The sequence below is a fragment of the Nesoenas mayeri genome (genome assembly GCF_963082525.1).
Source record: "Nesoenas mayeri genome assembly, chromosome: 4".
NCBI classification, from domain to species: Eukaryota; Metazoa; Chordata; class Aves; order Columbiformes; family Columbidae; genus Nesoenas; species Nesoenas mayeri.
In genome coordinates this window covers 66303574-66321674 of record NC_137540.1, presented here as the reverse complement: position 1 = coordinate 66321674, position 18101 = coordinate 66303574, and positions in this window count along the sequence as shown.

Below are 18101 nucleotides of genomic sequence, written 5' to 3'. Positions count from 1 at the left end.
AAATTGTTTCATAATTTACTTATCAGTCTGTATCTCATTAATTTAGGATGAAAAAAATCTGAAAGATATTTTCTGCTGACTGTTGTCTCCTAGCCAAAAGAGAACAGTTAACATATATGTATTATATGACCACTGCTAGGACTGGGTATTAATTGTAGTCTGAGGGGTACTGGTCAGGCTCCTGTTTATTATAGGAGATAAAACAAAACCTACAAGGGATACTTCAGTCTCTGCAAAAAAAATTTATTTCAAAATTCACTGTTCCAAAAAAAAGAGAGTGATGCAGAATACAAGCTAAGGGAAAAAATGAAAGTCACACCAAAAACTGGGTGTTCCTCTTGGGAATAGTGAGTAAGAGGTTTCATGTCTCAATGCTACTTGTTGAACACCTTTCACTAGAATTTGAATTAATTCAAAATTCAAATGTGGCACTAAAACTCATTCAGTAATAGTTCTCCATCACTTGGAAAGATGACTGTTTCATGGGTTCTGAATCACCCCTGTCTGCTGGAAATGATGCTTGCCGCATAGCTGAAAGGGAGGTGCCTCAAGACAAATCCGAAGCAATGCAGGAAATATTGAAATATTGCTGGTGACTCAGTGGGTATCTGTCTTCTCTCTGGAGGGCCAAATTGTGATTTTATGCAAGTACCAAAGGACAGGGAAGCATGTAGTCAACATGCCCTTAAGACAACATCAGGACATAGCTCCAAAACTCATCTACTGTGCCTACTTGTTTGCATCTCCTGGTGTACATACAGGGCAGGTTTATGGTTCCTGGCTGTTTCTGCTTCTGCTTGGCCACATATGTGTCATCAGAGCCATGGATGCTGGTGTCTTCTGTCCTCTGTAGTGCACATAGCCATGACAGAGATATAGGGTGGCACGTGACACTGCACAGAAGGAACAGTGAAATGATGCCTTATCTTGGTGACACATTAGGGTTCTATATGCTGCTGGTGAAGGAAGTGCCATTTTGGTGATATATAAATCTAAATTTATGACTCCATAACCATTGAAATGCATATTTAATTGCATGACTATGAGAATATTTTCCACGCTGTCTTGTCCCAGTGCAAACTGGGCAATGATATATCAGCTGATTTAAATCTCTGTCTCAATGTTAATTGTAAAGTATTCTAATTCACACACTGTCCTAAATCCTATTATTCAAATTCATCTCTGTGTATTCATAAGTCTTGTAAGTTTCTTTGAAGTTAATTTCTATGTAACTCAAATTTCTTGTTATTGTTTCCTTCATATGGTTAAAGTTCAGAAACATACATTTCCGTTATAACATCACTATACAAATTATGTAGGTTAAAGGCCACTCTGACCTAGCCATTGAGGTCTCTAAATCAGGAGCACATGTTTAATAGTCATCCTCAGTTCCTCGTAGGAGTATTTTGAAAAGAAATCTAAAGCGCACTTTAAACTGGAGCAATAAACGCTGTTTATTTATCAGATTGTCTGCATCTCATTTCCTGAACTAAACAGCTAAAGTCTGGTTGCACTCCTAACATTGCACGTCTCACAAGCTGATCCAAGAGAACATCTGTCTGTTTGTTTTCAAGACTGGACACTACAGAAGAAAGGAAGGAGTGGGGGAGAAATAAGACTTTCGCAAACACATCAGCTCAAACAAGTGAGAACTTTCTCAGCTGCCTTCATAAACCAGGCAAGCTATGCCATAGAAATATAGTTTTAAGGACAGTTTCTTTCTCGTTCCCCCATCCCCTGACAGTTGTTGGAAAGCAGGGGTCATTTTTCTTCTCTGTGTTCTGCTCAAACTGATGCAAATAAATAATTTTTGGAAGCATTAATGGGTCCAAAAATGTGTTCAAGAAATACTCTCAAAACATACTGAAAGCAAATTGGAAAATCAAGAGCTTGTTCTTTAATGTGAGACACAGCTACTCTGAACACATCACATTTGGTATAAGGGAAAAAAGGTAGGCTTTTGGCACAGAGACAGGATTATTTGAAGGAAATGCCACATCCTGATCTGTTCTTCACTCTGTTTCTAGCCAAAAGAACAGTTTGTGTTGGTATGTTTAAAGGGAGAAAATTCAGACTGTTAATAGCAGAACTGGCCTAGAAATCATATGCTTTACATTCTGTCACAGTCTTAACAGGCCTTTTTCTAGCTGTAGAAGAGGGAATGGTATCTCAAACTTTAAATATAAGGTCTGCAGTGAAATATAAATGTATATTTGAGCAGGTGTTTAGGAACAAAAACAAGCAAACAAATATATTTTTTAATTAGAAAATACTAATTCATAAAAATGAAAGGTACAAAGAGGAACAAAGCATGACAGCTTGTGTTTGGAAGAGCTGTTTGATGTGTGAGGGTGTATATAAGGAGACGAGTAGATCCAGTCAAAATGTGTTTGGAGAAGGAAGAATGGAGAATGAAAGAGATGTTTTTCCTCTCCCTGAGATCCAAGAACCAAAATTTTGGTAATTTTTTTTCTGAGATGTAGAAGTCTCAGATTCAGTTCTCTGATCTTTCTAGTCAAGAGTAGGGATGTGGCTTTGGTGTTTTGGTGTTGAAGCTAAATACTTTCTCTAGTCTGGAAGATTCTGTTTTCTTACACAGTTTTAGAAGCCTTACTTTTGCGCAGAAGCAAGAAAGGAAACATATCAAAGTCGTTGTCATATGCAGATTTCCTGCTTTGCAGCCCACTCTCTGTAGGGGCTTCCATGCCATTCCATGCATCGGCCACAAATGTTGTGTGAAGGGCCCTTTGGCCAGGGCCACCAGGACTGGAGCTGCCCCAGGCAGGCTCAGCTGGCTGCTCAGAGGGGTGAGGTGGACCAGACAGAGCTAGGGCCACGTCACTGCTCAGCAGGGTACCTAAGTTTGCAGTTCTCTAAAAATACTGCTGTACTGTTCCTTACCTCCCATGAGCTCTCCAAAGAGAGACGCTGTGACACCAACTGCTGTCAGTTCAGTATGTGTGGGTCTATCTGAAAGAAAGAGAAGTTTCCTTCAATTGAAACCACGCTTTTGCGGGTTCTTCAGACAAGACATGTTGCCAGACCCACACTGCGTCTGCTCTAGCTCAGATTTGTGTCTGTTATTCAAATTTGTGGAACCAACAGTCGCATGGAAATGATCGTGAGTCATAGAAACTCCTTATCCTTCTAATAAATGGTTACTGAACTGGAGGAAAACATACAAATGTAAACGGGATTTTGCTTCTCTCTGCTTCATGTTCTGCTCTGCTGTTGAACAACTCCCTAGAATCTCAAATTACCTCATCCCAACTGATGTGCCCCTGTGAATATCATATCCTGCAAGATTCTGCCACACGCAAAAAGGATGTAGTGTGCAACATAAAGGGGAATGAATTTGAATGGAATGGCTTAAAGGGGAAGAGCCACTTTTAGATGTCTTCTGCTCATCTAGGCCAAATACATTTCATGTTAAGATGATCTTAATGAACTGTCAGAAACAACCTGCAAGTTCACAGTAGAGTGAAAATAAAGTCAGCTTATAAACCTCCAGAAGACCATAAAGTAATACTTAACAGACATTATGAGTAAGAATGTACTATGTCTCACAAACCTAATTTCATCTATAAGAGAATAACAGGAACTGTAGACTGAGTAGAAGCTGTGGCTGTCATATAAGTACTTATTGACGTTACTTATATTTTTTATACTGTCTTTGATAACATTTTTGTAAGCAAACAATGAAATTAAACTCTGGATGAAACTTAATGATGCATAACGTCTTGGAATTCTGCTGTCCAAAAAGAGTCACCAGTCCTTCATAGTCCACCTGAAATTATGTCAGGTGTTTCCATAGGAACATATCTTGAGTTCAGCACTGTTCTCACTATAACTGCACCTGATGGCAAGACAAAAGAACAGAAAAATTGATTATTTTTTATATATATACATATATATATATATATTCTTTTTTTTTTTTTTTAATGGAGAAATGTTTCCAGTAAATAAGATCAGCCTACACACTGATGGGTGAAAAACACACCAAAACAACTGAAGCCTCTCCCCCTTGTTGAAATACATTGAACTTTCGTATATCTTAAAAAAAGAAAAAAAAGAATGGGGACAAAAAAACCTGCCCCTCATATTTCCACTTTTCTCACCGCCATTAAGATCTCTGTTAGAATTCTGTGCCTAGGTTTGCATTTGCTGCTTAAAAAAAGATGTGAATCAGCTAGAGAGAATCCAGAAGAGTGTAAAATCCTTAGAGGTTGAAAAATATGCCTTACAAGCTAAGCTTGAAAGATCTGCAATTGTTTAGTCTAAAAAAAAAGAAGACAGAAACAGGACATGATAAGAGTATTAAAATGTGCAAAAGGTTGCTTAAAGAAGTGAGTAACAAGCTACTCTCCTTGTTCACTGGGCTAGCTCAAGAAAAAGACTCAAAATGCTGCTAGGAAATTTAAGGACTGATACTACAGAGAATTTTCTAAATATAAAGGGACTGTTGTTTTCAAATATAGAGTGCAAAGCACTGTAACTGAGTTTTGTGGAGAGGATGTGGAATCTCTCTTGTTTTTAAGGCCTTCTTTAAAGAAAGTGTAGATAGTTACTGTTCAGAAATAACTTTAGAAGGAACTGGTCCTGCCTCAGGTAGGTACAGTCTTGAACTCCCTTCCTACTTTATATCTGATTTTGTGACCATAATGCAGACAATCTGCATGATTAAGGAGTATATAATCAGATAACAAAGTCCTAAAATGAATTTAGGAAGCACACTCAGCATTTCAAGAAAGAAGAAAGAAAAAGATAGATTAGAATTAGAGATGAAGAAGAATTCAGTTAAGACTGTTGCAGACTAGTAGTTTCAGTAGTGTGATAAAACCACAAGGCAAAACCCAAACAGAAATACAGTGAGACTGAAAGTGAAAATGGTTGTACAGCTAGATTTTGAGGTCTAAGGATGATCATAGGATGAAGTGCTGGGGATGGGGAGATCAAAGAGAAATTTATAGCAGATGGAAGGGTGCAGGAAAGAGAAACATTTCCTCCAGATGGCATGCGTTATCTCCTGGAAACACTGGCAAGATTAGAGAATCTTGGCAAGAGGAGAATGTACTGTGAAGAGAGGTATACCAAGAGTATTATGTTAAATTCTATTCATCAAGTAAGAAAACATTTCTTGTAATTGAGTTACTCTTTTAAATGTGCAAATTCCATGCATTAATCCAGCTTGTTCCCTGTGTGTTATCATTATTGAAACCACTAGGTAGCCAGTGTATAACTATGGATATTCTCTAAAACATCACTAAATCAACCTCCTGTATTCCTTCCGTATTATTTCTTGTTGATACCATCCAATACTCTGTGACTGTTTTTTTGCTTGCTGGCAAAGTAACAAGGTGCAGGGGCCTGCAGAATTTATGAATCTTTTTATGGTGTCTTGGCGTGTAGAAGGGTGGTGTGGATGTCGCTGGATATCAGCCAGTCTTTCTGTGAGAGGGTCTGCACAGTGGGTGCCAAGAGGGATGAGGACTAGAAGACTGAAATAGAATTGTAGAACTAATTACAGAGACAAATATAGAATTAATTCTAGAAATCAGAGTAAAAAGTCTAAATTAATGAAGTAATTTTTTTTTTTTTTTTTTTTTTAACTTAATCCATGAAAGGACAAATTGTTCAATTTCACTTGGAAAAGTTTAGGGGATTTACCATAAATATAGTACCTGCCTAGGGTACTCAAAAAGGTAGTGTATCACCAGTTGCTTTTCTCATCAAATTAATCTAATTAAACTATCAGTCTAAAGGAATACTGCTGAAGAAAATGGGATTTAGGAGTTTAGCCAGCCTCAACTTTTCAAACTTCTGAGCCTTTTCTAGTATGAATTTTAAAACTGATAACCTGTATTTTGTTTCTTTTTATAAACCTGAGAGTTGAGGTTTTGAGCTTCCCTCCATGAAATGAGAGTTAGAAATTGTTTTATTATGTAATGGAGACTCTCAAATTACTGTAGTAGTCAATATTTTAAGCAAATCACCATATTTTCAAGATTTGCCATAGAATTACAAGACTTGGAAATGTTGGTTTAAGTTAGAGGTCTAGAACGTGAAGGTAAGTGGAACTACTTCTGATGAATTAAAGAAAAAGTCAACATAAGCACAATGAGGAGAATTACCATGCTGCCTGAATTTTGCCTGTCAAGGTTGAAGGACAGCAGAGCAGAAGAGCTGGTAGAACTTAAAGCCAGGGTAGCGAGATTGACAGGATGAGTGAAACCATAAAATGGAGACCAATGGGCCAAGTGTGGAGAAGAGAAGAACGTTAAGTGTGATCTTTCCAGGTTGGTCCAAAGGGCCAGTGTCCTCTCACTTATGGTCACTTAAATCAGGTCCTTAAAGAAGAATAGAGCAAGTCTGGACTGCCACTTGCCACGCTGGAGAGTGCAGCTGATTTGGGAGCTGCCTCTCTGCCTAACTCTGTGACTGAGACTAACTTTGAAAGGGCTAGACTGCAAAGATGGTTGTTAGACCTTCTCATCCAAGCTGTATAAGTTTTTATCAGCTTAGTCCTGTGAAATAATTGGCCAAAGCAAGTTAAGAAGACAGGTGTTACTGCTAGACCAAGCTGTTTGCCATAGGGTTTTATTTGCTTACCCTGGCACGTTTTGTATGATGTCAGCACACAAAGAATGTTTCTGCAGATAAAGCAAAGGGCAAATGATTTCATGAGCCTGTTTGTGACAGATGTGCGCAATGTGAAGAAACATTGTAGTACAAACTGCAGTACTCGTCAAGATCATGTTATTCCAGCTCATTAATCACATTTCTCTGGTTTGTCTCCACGAATGACTCTCTGTGAAAACTCACCAGCGATCATGACAAGGCTTTCTGCTTGCCACCCGCTCTACATACATGCCTGTTGAAATTCTGTGTATCATTATCTACACCACACTGAAAGACAGATGGGCCTTGTACCTCTGTCACATCTGCTTCACACCCTTCTTCCATTCAGGGCCAAGACCTGCCTTGTATTGAAATGTCCCACAGTTTTTAATGGTGAAAAAAACTATTTTAATCAGTGTTCCCACTACATTATTTTTATCGATGTGCTTTAACCAAATAGGTTAAAATCTGTCATGCTTTTTTTGGTAATGACTGGCTAAAAGAAGAGCAATTAATAGACGCTCTAAGTTAGATGAATTTGCATAAAGAAATTACTTAATCATAGTACTGCAGTGAAATCAGAGCATAACACATATTTGGAAATGTGCAGACCTTAAGGGTATTTTTTAATGTGAGGGAGGAAAAAGAGGAGATGCTTGCCTTCACTCCAAAGAACCCAAGGGAATATATATTTACTGCCATCCCCAGGACTTCTGTGTGCTCCTGGCCCAGTCTTTGGAAAATTTTACTAGTCAAGGAGTCATGCATGCCTGTTTTCTCATCCTTTACTTGTCATGGAGCAGCTGCATTTCAGAGTTGTTAGGAAAGAGCAGTGGCTACATATGGAAGAAAACAAGATGAATATGTCAGTATTTGCAGTTGAGATCAAATCTGAAAAGAAGTTTAAATAACATGATGATCATTGTTGCACGAGAAAACAAAGATTCAAAAATTCCATCTCTGGATGTGTGCAGACTTGTGAAGCTTTTGTCCAGAGACAAACCTTTTAATTTTGGATGGTTTTAGCCAGGCAAGCCTCAGCTGGAAAGAGAAGTTCTTTTATGGATATGCCAGTGTCCTGGTATTCAGGGACAACAGCAATGGGCTGTTCAGGTCCCAAATGGACCTCTTTTCTCCATTCAGCTGCCATTCAGTCAGCCTGAAGAGTCTCAAAGCTTTATGGTCCAGTGCATCTCTCTCCAGGCATTCCTACTAACCTTACAGGAGGTAGAAGGCACTGTACTAGTCCATAAATCCTCTGTTAATAGGATTAGGGTGAGATTTAGCCTTCAAAGGTGGTAGAGGAGGTGCTTGGTGTTACACTGTGCCACAAATACATGGGCAACCGAGAGAAGATGGAATTCTTCACAAAGGAGTAGCTGAAAATTTTAGAAGCAGGCTGAGTGTGACATTGCTGGCTTGCAGTCACTGCAGTGAAACAAATTCAGGTCTGAAATTGCATCTGCACTTAAGGCATGTGGGTGTCATCTTTGACTGCATGTTTGCCTAATTCTTCTCTAGAGGAGAAGGAGATGTAGTCATGTTGTATCGTCTCATCAGACCTACTTTGCTTATCCTCACCTTTGTCTTCTCATCTGGCTTCTCGAAGAATCTTGCTCCCCCTCTCCCTCCATTCCCAATATGCCCCTTTCACCCCCCACATTTAAAGAGGTCACTCTTATCACAGATGTCTGACTTGGATGCAATGAACTTCACTCAAATAAATTTCGTGATTTGTTCAAATCAGTGCCTTTTCAATCTATAGGTAACTTTCCCAAGGATGCTGTGTAAGGATCTCATTTTATAGCGTTTCATGTCAGGCTGAAAAGTTTTTTGAATGACAAAATACTCCATGGAATAATGAAAAACTGCTCCTAAAAGAGTATGTCTGTTACCGTAGGGACAAGTTGTGTTTTTCAGTGCAATTTCACACTGCTATCTCAGACTCTTCATGCAAATACCCCAAAGTTCTAGTTTTCCAAACTAATCAGTCAAGTCTGTCTATGGTATCTGGTCCCCAGGGTATAACCAGCCCATTGAATTGTGACTATATTTGTCCCTACATATCATATTCAAGATATTTTTCAAAAGTTTTGCTTGTTCATATATAAACCAAAATGTCCTTCCTTTTTTTTCTCCCTCCTAAGTATGCCACATGTTACAATATGTTTCACCAAGAATTTCAGATGAAAGCATTTATCATGTTGAATTGTTTTGGACAATGAATTACTGGGGGGAGTCCAGCAGTGGGCTACAAAGATGATTAGGGTTCTGGAATACCTTTCTTATGAGGAAAGACTGAGAGAGCTGGGTCTGCTCAGCCTGGAGAAGAGAAGAAGGAGAGGGGATCTTATTTATGCTTATAAATATCTCAAGGGTGAGTGTCAACAGGATGGACCAGGCTCTTTTCAGTGGTGCCCAATGATAGGATGGGGTGCAACGGGCACAGACTGTATCACAGGAGGTTCTATCTGAATATGAGGAGAAACTACTTTGAGGTGCCAGAGCCCTAGAACAGGCTGCCCAGAAATGTTGTGGAGTCTCCTCTGGAGACATTCAAAACCTGCCTGGATGCAATTCTGTGCGACCTGCTCTGGTGAACCTGCTCTAGCAGGTGGGCTGGACTAGATGATCTCCAGAGGTCCCTTCCAACCCTGAACATTCTGTGATTTTCTGGTTATCAACAAATGGCAAGTCATCTGGTATCAATATTTAGTAAGTAAATATGTTTTAGCAACAGTAAAGTGTTTGGTTTTTTTTTTTTCTCTCTATTCTTGCAATGCTGTTTTCTTGAAATGCACTAAGTGCCAACAAAATGTTTTTCTATTGTAACTGATGTTTTCTTATACAGGCTTTTTAATCACAATGGTATAAAACATCTGCTTGTGAACAGAATCACTTGGGATTTAGGTTGCTTTTTGATTTCCACTTCTGTCTTTGGAGTTCAAATAACTCCCACTCACCTGACAGCATCAAAACAGTCCAAAACCCATCTGCCTCTGGTGAATCTCCCAATGCACAGCAGAGCCAGAAGGGAACTGATTTTGGGGCCAAATCTTATGCAGCTCTAAGGTGTTAGAAGTCATTTGAATTTATAGGACACCAGGAGAAATCCTGGCACCCAACTCAGAGTGAAGATCACAAAACTAGACCCAAAATGTTCTGGACTTGTTTTTACTAATACTGGCCAGGACACTGAGGTTAATGTATTTCCATTTGTGAAATGTTCTGTGAGATCTTTAATTGACCACAAGTCACCAAGAATCAGGTTTATCTTTCTCAGCAGTACAGTGCCTCTTTGAAGCACATAGGGCACTGGTTTGGTTGCTGTCTTGAAGGTAAGACTGATGTCTTCTGAATCATTACCACTGTTTCACTGCAGCACCTGACAGTTCTTCAAGATCATAGCTTCCATTCTGCTTTTAGCCACTCAGAGCCTGTGTCGCTTTAAAAGATCTGGAGAGATCATAACCCAAGTTTGTATAGTGGCTGACTTGGAGAAAGTGCCTTACAATTTAAGAAACCTTTAAATCAACAGCTGATAACTAGGTTCTTTATCAACAGCAGGGTAAAGTTTCCAGAGTATGTACAAGTTCCACAGTACAAATACAGGTTTCAAGATACAACTAGAAAGATCAAACTGAGTTAGATAGTGAAAACGTAAAATGTACAGGAAACTTAGGAGTCTTGTTAAACAGTATGTCTCATCAATCTGACAACTCCCCCCTAGATATGTAAGTCTATGGTTAAACTGAAACAGCTTTACACAGTTTGGGGAAGAGACAGAAAATGATGTGAGCTGGAGATCTGTAAGAGTTCTCTGAGGAGAGAAAATCCTGTTTAGCTATTTGTACTGTTATGCACTTTGAGTTCTACAAGAGCAGAATGTTTAGTTCATTTGATGAATATCATCAATGGAGTTTAAGGTGTAATTAATTTGATCAAATGTGGGTGTCTACTTTCAGATTAGACAAATAATGTATTTTACTGATATACATGTCGACATGTACGTTGCAACTAGTTAGGACTCGGTTCAGCTTTGCACATATGGATCTGCTCCCATTTGAGCTGGTCCAGGGTATTCCATCTCATCTGTAATAGGGCACTGACACTCCAGAAGGGCGTAGCTCTCTCATATATCCTGTTGCTCCTGGCAGCCCTGTGCAAATGTCTTGAATACATTAAGGCATTAAAAATCACAATCTGCACTGACGCTTAGACAGTTGAATTCAGTGCTTGAAGTCAGGTGAGAGGAATCATATGTATTGTGTCTTGTTTCATTTCAGAGCTCGAAAAATATTTAGTTCATCTTTCACAGAAGACACTGACAGTCTTTCCATGGGTTCTGATGGGAATCAGCTCAGCTATGTGTAATAAGGGTAACTGCTTAGGAGCCTGAATAGCCTTCCAAACTGACACTACCCAGACTGCGTTACTTCCTCTCAAATAAAAGTGAAGCTCATCAGAGTCAAAATTTACTGTCATCTAATGGCTGTTGAGTATCCAATCCTGTAGACAGATATTGTGATCCCCCATAAAACCAATGAAGTTGATACTAGATATGTATCCAGGACTCAGATTTTATTACACAATAAATGAAGTTTGATTCAGTTTGCTAGCTCTAAAGTTCTGTAGCAGGACACTACTTGGTAGTCCCAGTAGGCCAAGCAGACACAGCAATCACCCAAGCATAGGGTGGAGGCATGGCTGTCACCCTGACAGTTACAATTGATGGCTATTGTATAGTGGAAAGATGTAGCTATAATGAGTCCTGATGACCTTTTTCAGGAATTTATGTTAGGGACCGAGCATCCACACTACATATCGGACTCAAAGAAATTTGAGAGGGGCTAGAGCATTCTTAAAACCTGCCAAATGATCCAAAAATCCGCTCAATCACTGGCAGCAGTGGAGACCTTCCCACTGACTCCAGTGTGAACAGGAGTGAAACTGAAAAGCACACTTCTGCTGCCAGAGCTCTAAGAGCAGAAGCTCTTTACAACCAAATAAGTGCATTTATGAGTTGAAATGCAATACGTGTAATTTTTCTGTTAAAACTTCCTTACGCACATAAAGTTGTGCTTCTTGGCATGCATACAATTATACTGTTCTGACCAGGCTGGATATATAACTGCTTGTTTCCTGATAAGGCCCCTTACAATTCACACTGTTGGTATCTTTATGCCAAATTCCTTTGACGAGTTTGTTTCACTAGGCCTGTTCATGTACACGCAGAGAACAGTGACCAGCAGGCACCATCACATTAATTCGTTAGTCCTAAATTCATGCAAAGACTCAAGAAAGAGACTGATATCTCTTTTCTCCTGTTGTTGTAACTGTATTTCAAACTTGGCTTCTCTTTGACAGAAGAGAGAGTTAGTACATGTGGTGTTTATCAATTGTCCCTAGCAAACTCATGTTTCGTCTTTTAGCTACATTTTTACATTTGAAAATACCATCTGCTCCTTCCCTCTTACTCAATAAGACTTTTTAGAAGAGATTAGATGCAACGATTTTCTAAAAGCCTGGTATATTGAAACAGCTGAAAGAGAAGCTTAAAAGAAGGGAACTGAAAAAGAAACGTATTCTCCACCATGACCATAACTCATAGCTGTATTTTGTGAGAACCCTAACAGGCTAATCCCCCTGGTTTTGGTTTTCAGTCACAGATGAACTAATAGCCTCTCATTTAAGTTACTGCATGGAACCACTGTGAGCTTAAAGTAGCATTAGTCATTTTATTTGCATTTAAAGGGTTGTGTTTTTTTGAATGTAAGGAATATCTCTTCCCTTAAAAAAGGAACATATCCTGCATAACAAGGATTACCAGAGAGGCAGGAAAATCTGTGTTAGCTAAAAAATTGATTACATAGACTCATTTGGGTTGGGCAAGGATCTTTCTGTGTCATCAATTCCATGCCACTGCACCAGTACCAAACTGATGGTACCAATTGGATTGTGGGATGGAAGAAAGTATAATTTGAGAAAGAATGAACCTGAAATTATGTAAGTGTATGTGTATGAAATTAAGGACCTTGAACTGTTCTGATATCTCTTCTGTACAAAACACTAGCAAGATTTGCATTATTTTTTGCCAGCTTTCCCCTCGATATCCTAGTTTGATATTCAGGTGATGCATTTTAATTATAAATATTTGTTGTCTCTCACTGTTTCTTTCAAGAATGTTACTACAAGCCCTTCAGCAAGCAGTTGTGAGTAGGTCACTTGAGATATAGCAACCATACTTTTGCCACAGAGCAAAGAAGGTAATGTAGGACCCTCAGTTTGTCTGCTGCATTATGGCTCATTGCTGTTGATGTACCTCACTTAGGAAAATAGTTTTAATTGTGGAAATATGTATCCATTCAAGGAAAGCCATACCATAAGGAAGCAACTTCATTCACAACAGACTTCCTTCTCCAAGGTCTGTTTCAGCTCTCACTCAAGTCTGCCCTAGTCTTTCCATTGCTTCAATTTGGCATTGGATCAGGCCTCTTCACTGATGAGTTTGAAACCCTGATAGATAGGAGAATATTTATTCTATGCAATAATCATTCCAAAAATTATGATGTTACAGTGGAGCATAAATAAGAATTTTGCTGTAGTAGGAATTTTGGTCTCTCATTTTGGTTTTGACCTAGAAATTATCTGGCATGCTATAGACAGATAAATTGTTACCATTTTTTTATTGTACACAGTTTTAAATAAGCTCAAGCAGCTGTTTTTCAGCATGCTCTATTTTTTTCGTATTAGGGTCATTGTGTTTTAGTCCAGTGCTGTCATTATAGTTTTCACAGGAAGGCAGAGATTATTAAACAAAAAAATAAAATTACACTATCCTAACCTTACCTCCAATGTGTTCTTCATTTTAAAAAATGTCTTTTTCTCAAAGGCTGATAAAGCAAAACTTGGGAGTGTGTTACCTTTTATTAAACAAAATGTATCTTATTTTCCTGTAGACAGAAAACCGATCAGATATGTATACATAGCAATACATCCTTTTGTTTCCCAGACTTTTACACTGTAAGACATTGCATTTCCCAAGGAGCCACAGGAGGTAACAGCTTTGTCCACAGTAAGCACTAGGACATGACTGTGTAAGGTGTCAGGGAAAGAGCCGGCATGTGTCTGCCTTCTCAAAGAGTTCGTGAAAAACCTGCCTTATACATAATTTATGTGAAAGATGCCTTGTGAATGGAAGGACAGAATGAAGCTCTCAGATTCTGTAGCCTTAAACTTCTGTGAAACAGTGATTTTTTGGGTCCATGCTATGATACTTCTGATGGTCATTTGTGGGCTTTTTAAGTTTTGTTTTGGTGATCTTTTTTAAATGATGTTTTCCTTTCTTCTTCTGCTTTCACCAGTGGCACTGTGCCTTTCTTAGAAGCTTCAGTATGGTGTGACATTTTCTATGGCCCACATCTATCATTAGCTGTTGTTTCTAATTTTTAGTAGTTGTGTCACCTTTGCTATTAGACAACAGTTATTTAGAGAAGGGGGTTATGGTCTTCAGTCTACAAAGCTAGTTTTGTGGGCACACCCATGGGTACACAGACATCTGTCTCAAGAGAGGCTTCTTTAAGAGCTCCTGGGGCAATTTTTGGTTCTCTTTGCAGGCTTCAAGAATCTCTGTTCTGTGTGGTGTCTGCTCTGTTACAGTCTGGGTAATACTAGACATCCCAGAAGCCATTTATGTGAGAGGTTAGAAACCATTTACATCAGCTGTTATTCTCACAACCAGTTTTGTAGTTCTCTGCTGCAGAAAATGGGCTTTGTTTTGCTTTCGTTTAGGCTTCATGACATAGGTCAAGATTTTCCATGGACAAATACAATCACCACTGGTATCATTTAGTAACTCAAAATAGCTCATGAATCCACAGTAATTTTCCATTGGAGAAATATCAAATTGTCTTCAGAAATCTGTTTTTATTAAATCCACACACAAACATTATTGAAGCCATCTCCTTTTATATGCATAGTGATAGCCATTTTGCCTAAGGATGCATTTGTAACTAGTGGATTTTCAAGTCACAATTAATAAAAAAGAGTAAATTTTCAGTGAAAATAGATGGGAGAAGAAAGGAATGTATCTGTCTTTGCCTCTCTGTCCTCACTAAGTCACCATTTCTTTAGAAAGGCAAAAAATGATGCACATTTCTAAAATTAAAAATTATACTATATACTTTATTTCCCCAATATTTTATACACTTAACTTTTTCACCAAAAGGAAAGTAATTTTTTAATTTAAAAAGAAATCATTTCAGATCAAACATATTGCTTACAGTAATAGACTGGGTATTCTTAATAACAGAACCAGGACCATGTTGTCCCTTGTACCACAGAAGGGCAAACATGATAGTTGCAAACCATGGCCTCGGTCTTGTCTTTTTGTTCTGCTAGTTTCAGGCACAAATAAGGATATCTATTAAAATTCAAGGAGCTCAGTAAGAGTAATAAGAAGACAGTAATTAGAATCAAAGGCTTCTGATAGGCATATTCTATAAAAAAACAGCAAAAAGAAATAAAAACTGAATTCAGTAATTAAAAAATTCTATAGCTAAATTCCATCTAGCACCTGTGGAAGACAGCAGTCGGACATCCAGTCTGTAAATGTAATATTTTTTGGTTCACATAAGCAAGCCTCAGTTCTTGCAGACTTGCTTCTGAGCTTTGCCATTACCTCACTGAGGATTTGTGCTCACGGGCGTGTTTGTGTTTGTGTAGCAGTGGAAATTTTTTTTCAACAAGTATGAAAATAAAGCCTGCGTGTTTTTCAGTTTTGAAAATATTTTCCTTGGCAATGAAAGTGATAAACTCAGTGGCTAAAAATTGTGTACTTTCTAGGGTATATTTCTTGGTTTATACCAAAAATAGAACACCAAAGTCAATTACGACAAATCTCTCAGCTGACCACATTAGTAGAATAGCGTGAACTGTGCCAATTAAACACAGGAAAGCTGTCATTAGTCTAGATTTTTGGAGGTACATAGTGATACAGATAATTTATTCTGTGTATTATTGATTAGATACTGTGGAATGGTTGATTGTATCTCTGTAAACTACACAATGTTACTGGCATAATATTGTAATCACTGAAAAAAGCAGTAGTCTTTTAGTTTTTAGGGTGTTTGCCTAAATTCAAACCACAGTGCCCAAAGCTGAAAGGCCAATGTGGGCTGATAAACAAAGCCCATTGGAGGTTTAGTGGAAGTTTAAAACACTGGGATCATTGTACTATTAATGCAAAAAAGACCCAGCGAAGAGAGGTGAATGGTAATTGCTCCGCTGTTTTACTGCTTCATCTTCTAAAAGAAAACTTTTCTACGAATGGGAACCTGCTTTTGGAACTGCAAAGCCCACATACATTTATCTACAACCTAAGAACTAAGATATTCAGTAGTGGCGCCCACCAGTTGATGTTAAATTACAAAGCCACAGAGACTACATGTGATTATGTAGTCTTATTGGCCTATTAGGAACATATTGATAGAACTACTTCTATTAGCTCTTCCCCCAAATTAAGAGTGCCTGGTGGTTAAAGAGAGCAACCTCTTCCAGTTATTCTTTATAACAGACAGACTTATTAAGGAAGTTTGAAACGGCTTTCTCGACTGAGGTGTCAACCAAAATAAGCAAAGAAACATCTTTTTAGCAGGTCCTGATGAGACCTAGATGTGAGGTTTGAGCTACTCATAATATGGGAATTGCGGTTGTAACACAAGAAGAACATATAGACAAGAGAATCCAGTGGCCAAAATTATATGTGTCTATGGAATTCAGTTTGCTTTAAACAGCTGATGAGCACAAGTATGGAGGACTGGAGCTTTGGTGTCAGGTGCCTACTATCTGACCTACTCATTCATCCATCTAGCCCACACAATAGTACTTTAAAATACTGAGGATGAGAGATGGAAAAGTGATGTAAGCCAGCTGAAACGCATAACAAGAAAGATTACTGGAAAAGATTTGGTCATGTTGGACTCAATATCAAATCTGATTCTTCCTGATAAATGTTGTAAAATTGTGGAAGTAGTTGCATTTTTCAATTATAATTAGGGAGTCCTATATTCAGCTGAAATGAAACAGTGCATATAGAAAAATTCTGCTTATAAAACATGTTTTAGTAGTAAAAATGGATTGCTAAAAACAGACAGTAACATGCAATGGATGTTACATTTCTGTTCTAAATAATGACTAAAGTCCAAGAAGTTAGTGACAGCTGTGCATTAGCCTACACTCCTCTCTCAATCTCATTTCTTAGTGGACAGGCACCCATTTCAGAATCATCAGTCTTGGTAAGGAACTGTTTCTGCACCAGCCTGGAGACTAAACTATCCTCCCATAAACAGGGAAAGCCCTTTAGCATCAGCACTGCCACTGTATTTCATGTTGTGCCTGTGCAGATAAAGAAATTATGTCTGCCTCTTTTGCTCTCATATCTGCTTTCATTCACAAGCACTAAGCTTGTCTGAGCACAAGAATAATACAATGAAAATGCTAAATCTTCCAAAAATATTTCTTTTATTGTTTAGCTTGGATAGACCAAAGTCCATTCAGTCACTGTAGGATATGGGATTCCTTACTAAGCATCTATCCCGTGTTTTGGTATAACCACCATTCAGAATCTCTTCTGAACTCTTCAGCCTGATTAAATCCCATGTGTGCTTACAGCTTTGGCACTGGTCTCATACACATCAGCACTGACAGGGCCAAAGAAACGGCGATGCGATTACAAAATGGAAAAAAAAAACCCACAGGTTTCCCCTATCTTTCACTCTAGTGATGGTTTGTCCCTACAGAACACAACCAAATGAAATAATGCCTTTTTAATTAGTAGTTGAACAGCTATACATGAGAGTCTGAATCACCATCTCCTTTGGCTTATATCCACTAGGCTCTGGGACATTTACAGGTGGAGGTCTTTTGATTCCTCCATAGCTTAGGCTGCTCTGTTTTGTGAAATTAAATCCTGAAAGTATGTGAAAGCAAGGGATCAAAAGGATCTCTAAGAATCCAGTGCAATCATGGTGCCCTGAGGCAGATATAACTACATCCAACATACCATATGTATATATATATATATATATATATATATATATATTTATCTAACCTGTTTTTACAGAGCTGTAATGAAGGATAGTCCCTTTATGTAACAGATCTTTGTACATCATTACTCTTATGAAAATACACAATATAAATTCTGTTTCCCTTTCCCCTGCAGATGACGAGAGCTATCTTTTTCATAAGAGGCTTTTAAGTTGTGAAGTCTGTTGTATCTGCCCTCAGTCTGTTCCAGACTCAACAAACATTGTTCCTTCAACCCTTCCTCAAAGTTCATGTTTTCTAAACTTATTGTTCCTCTTTGTACTCCAATTTGTCAACATCTTTCTTGTGTTTTATTGTGCCTAAACTGGATATGGTTCTTCATTCAAGGTCTCACCGGACAGAGAATAAATTTCTCTCTATATTCTCCATGACACTTT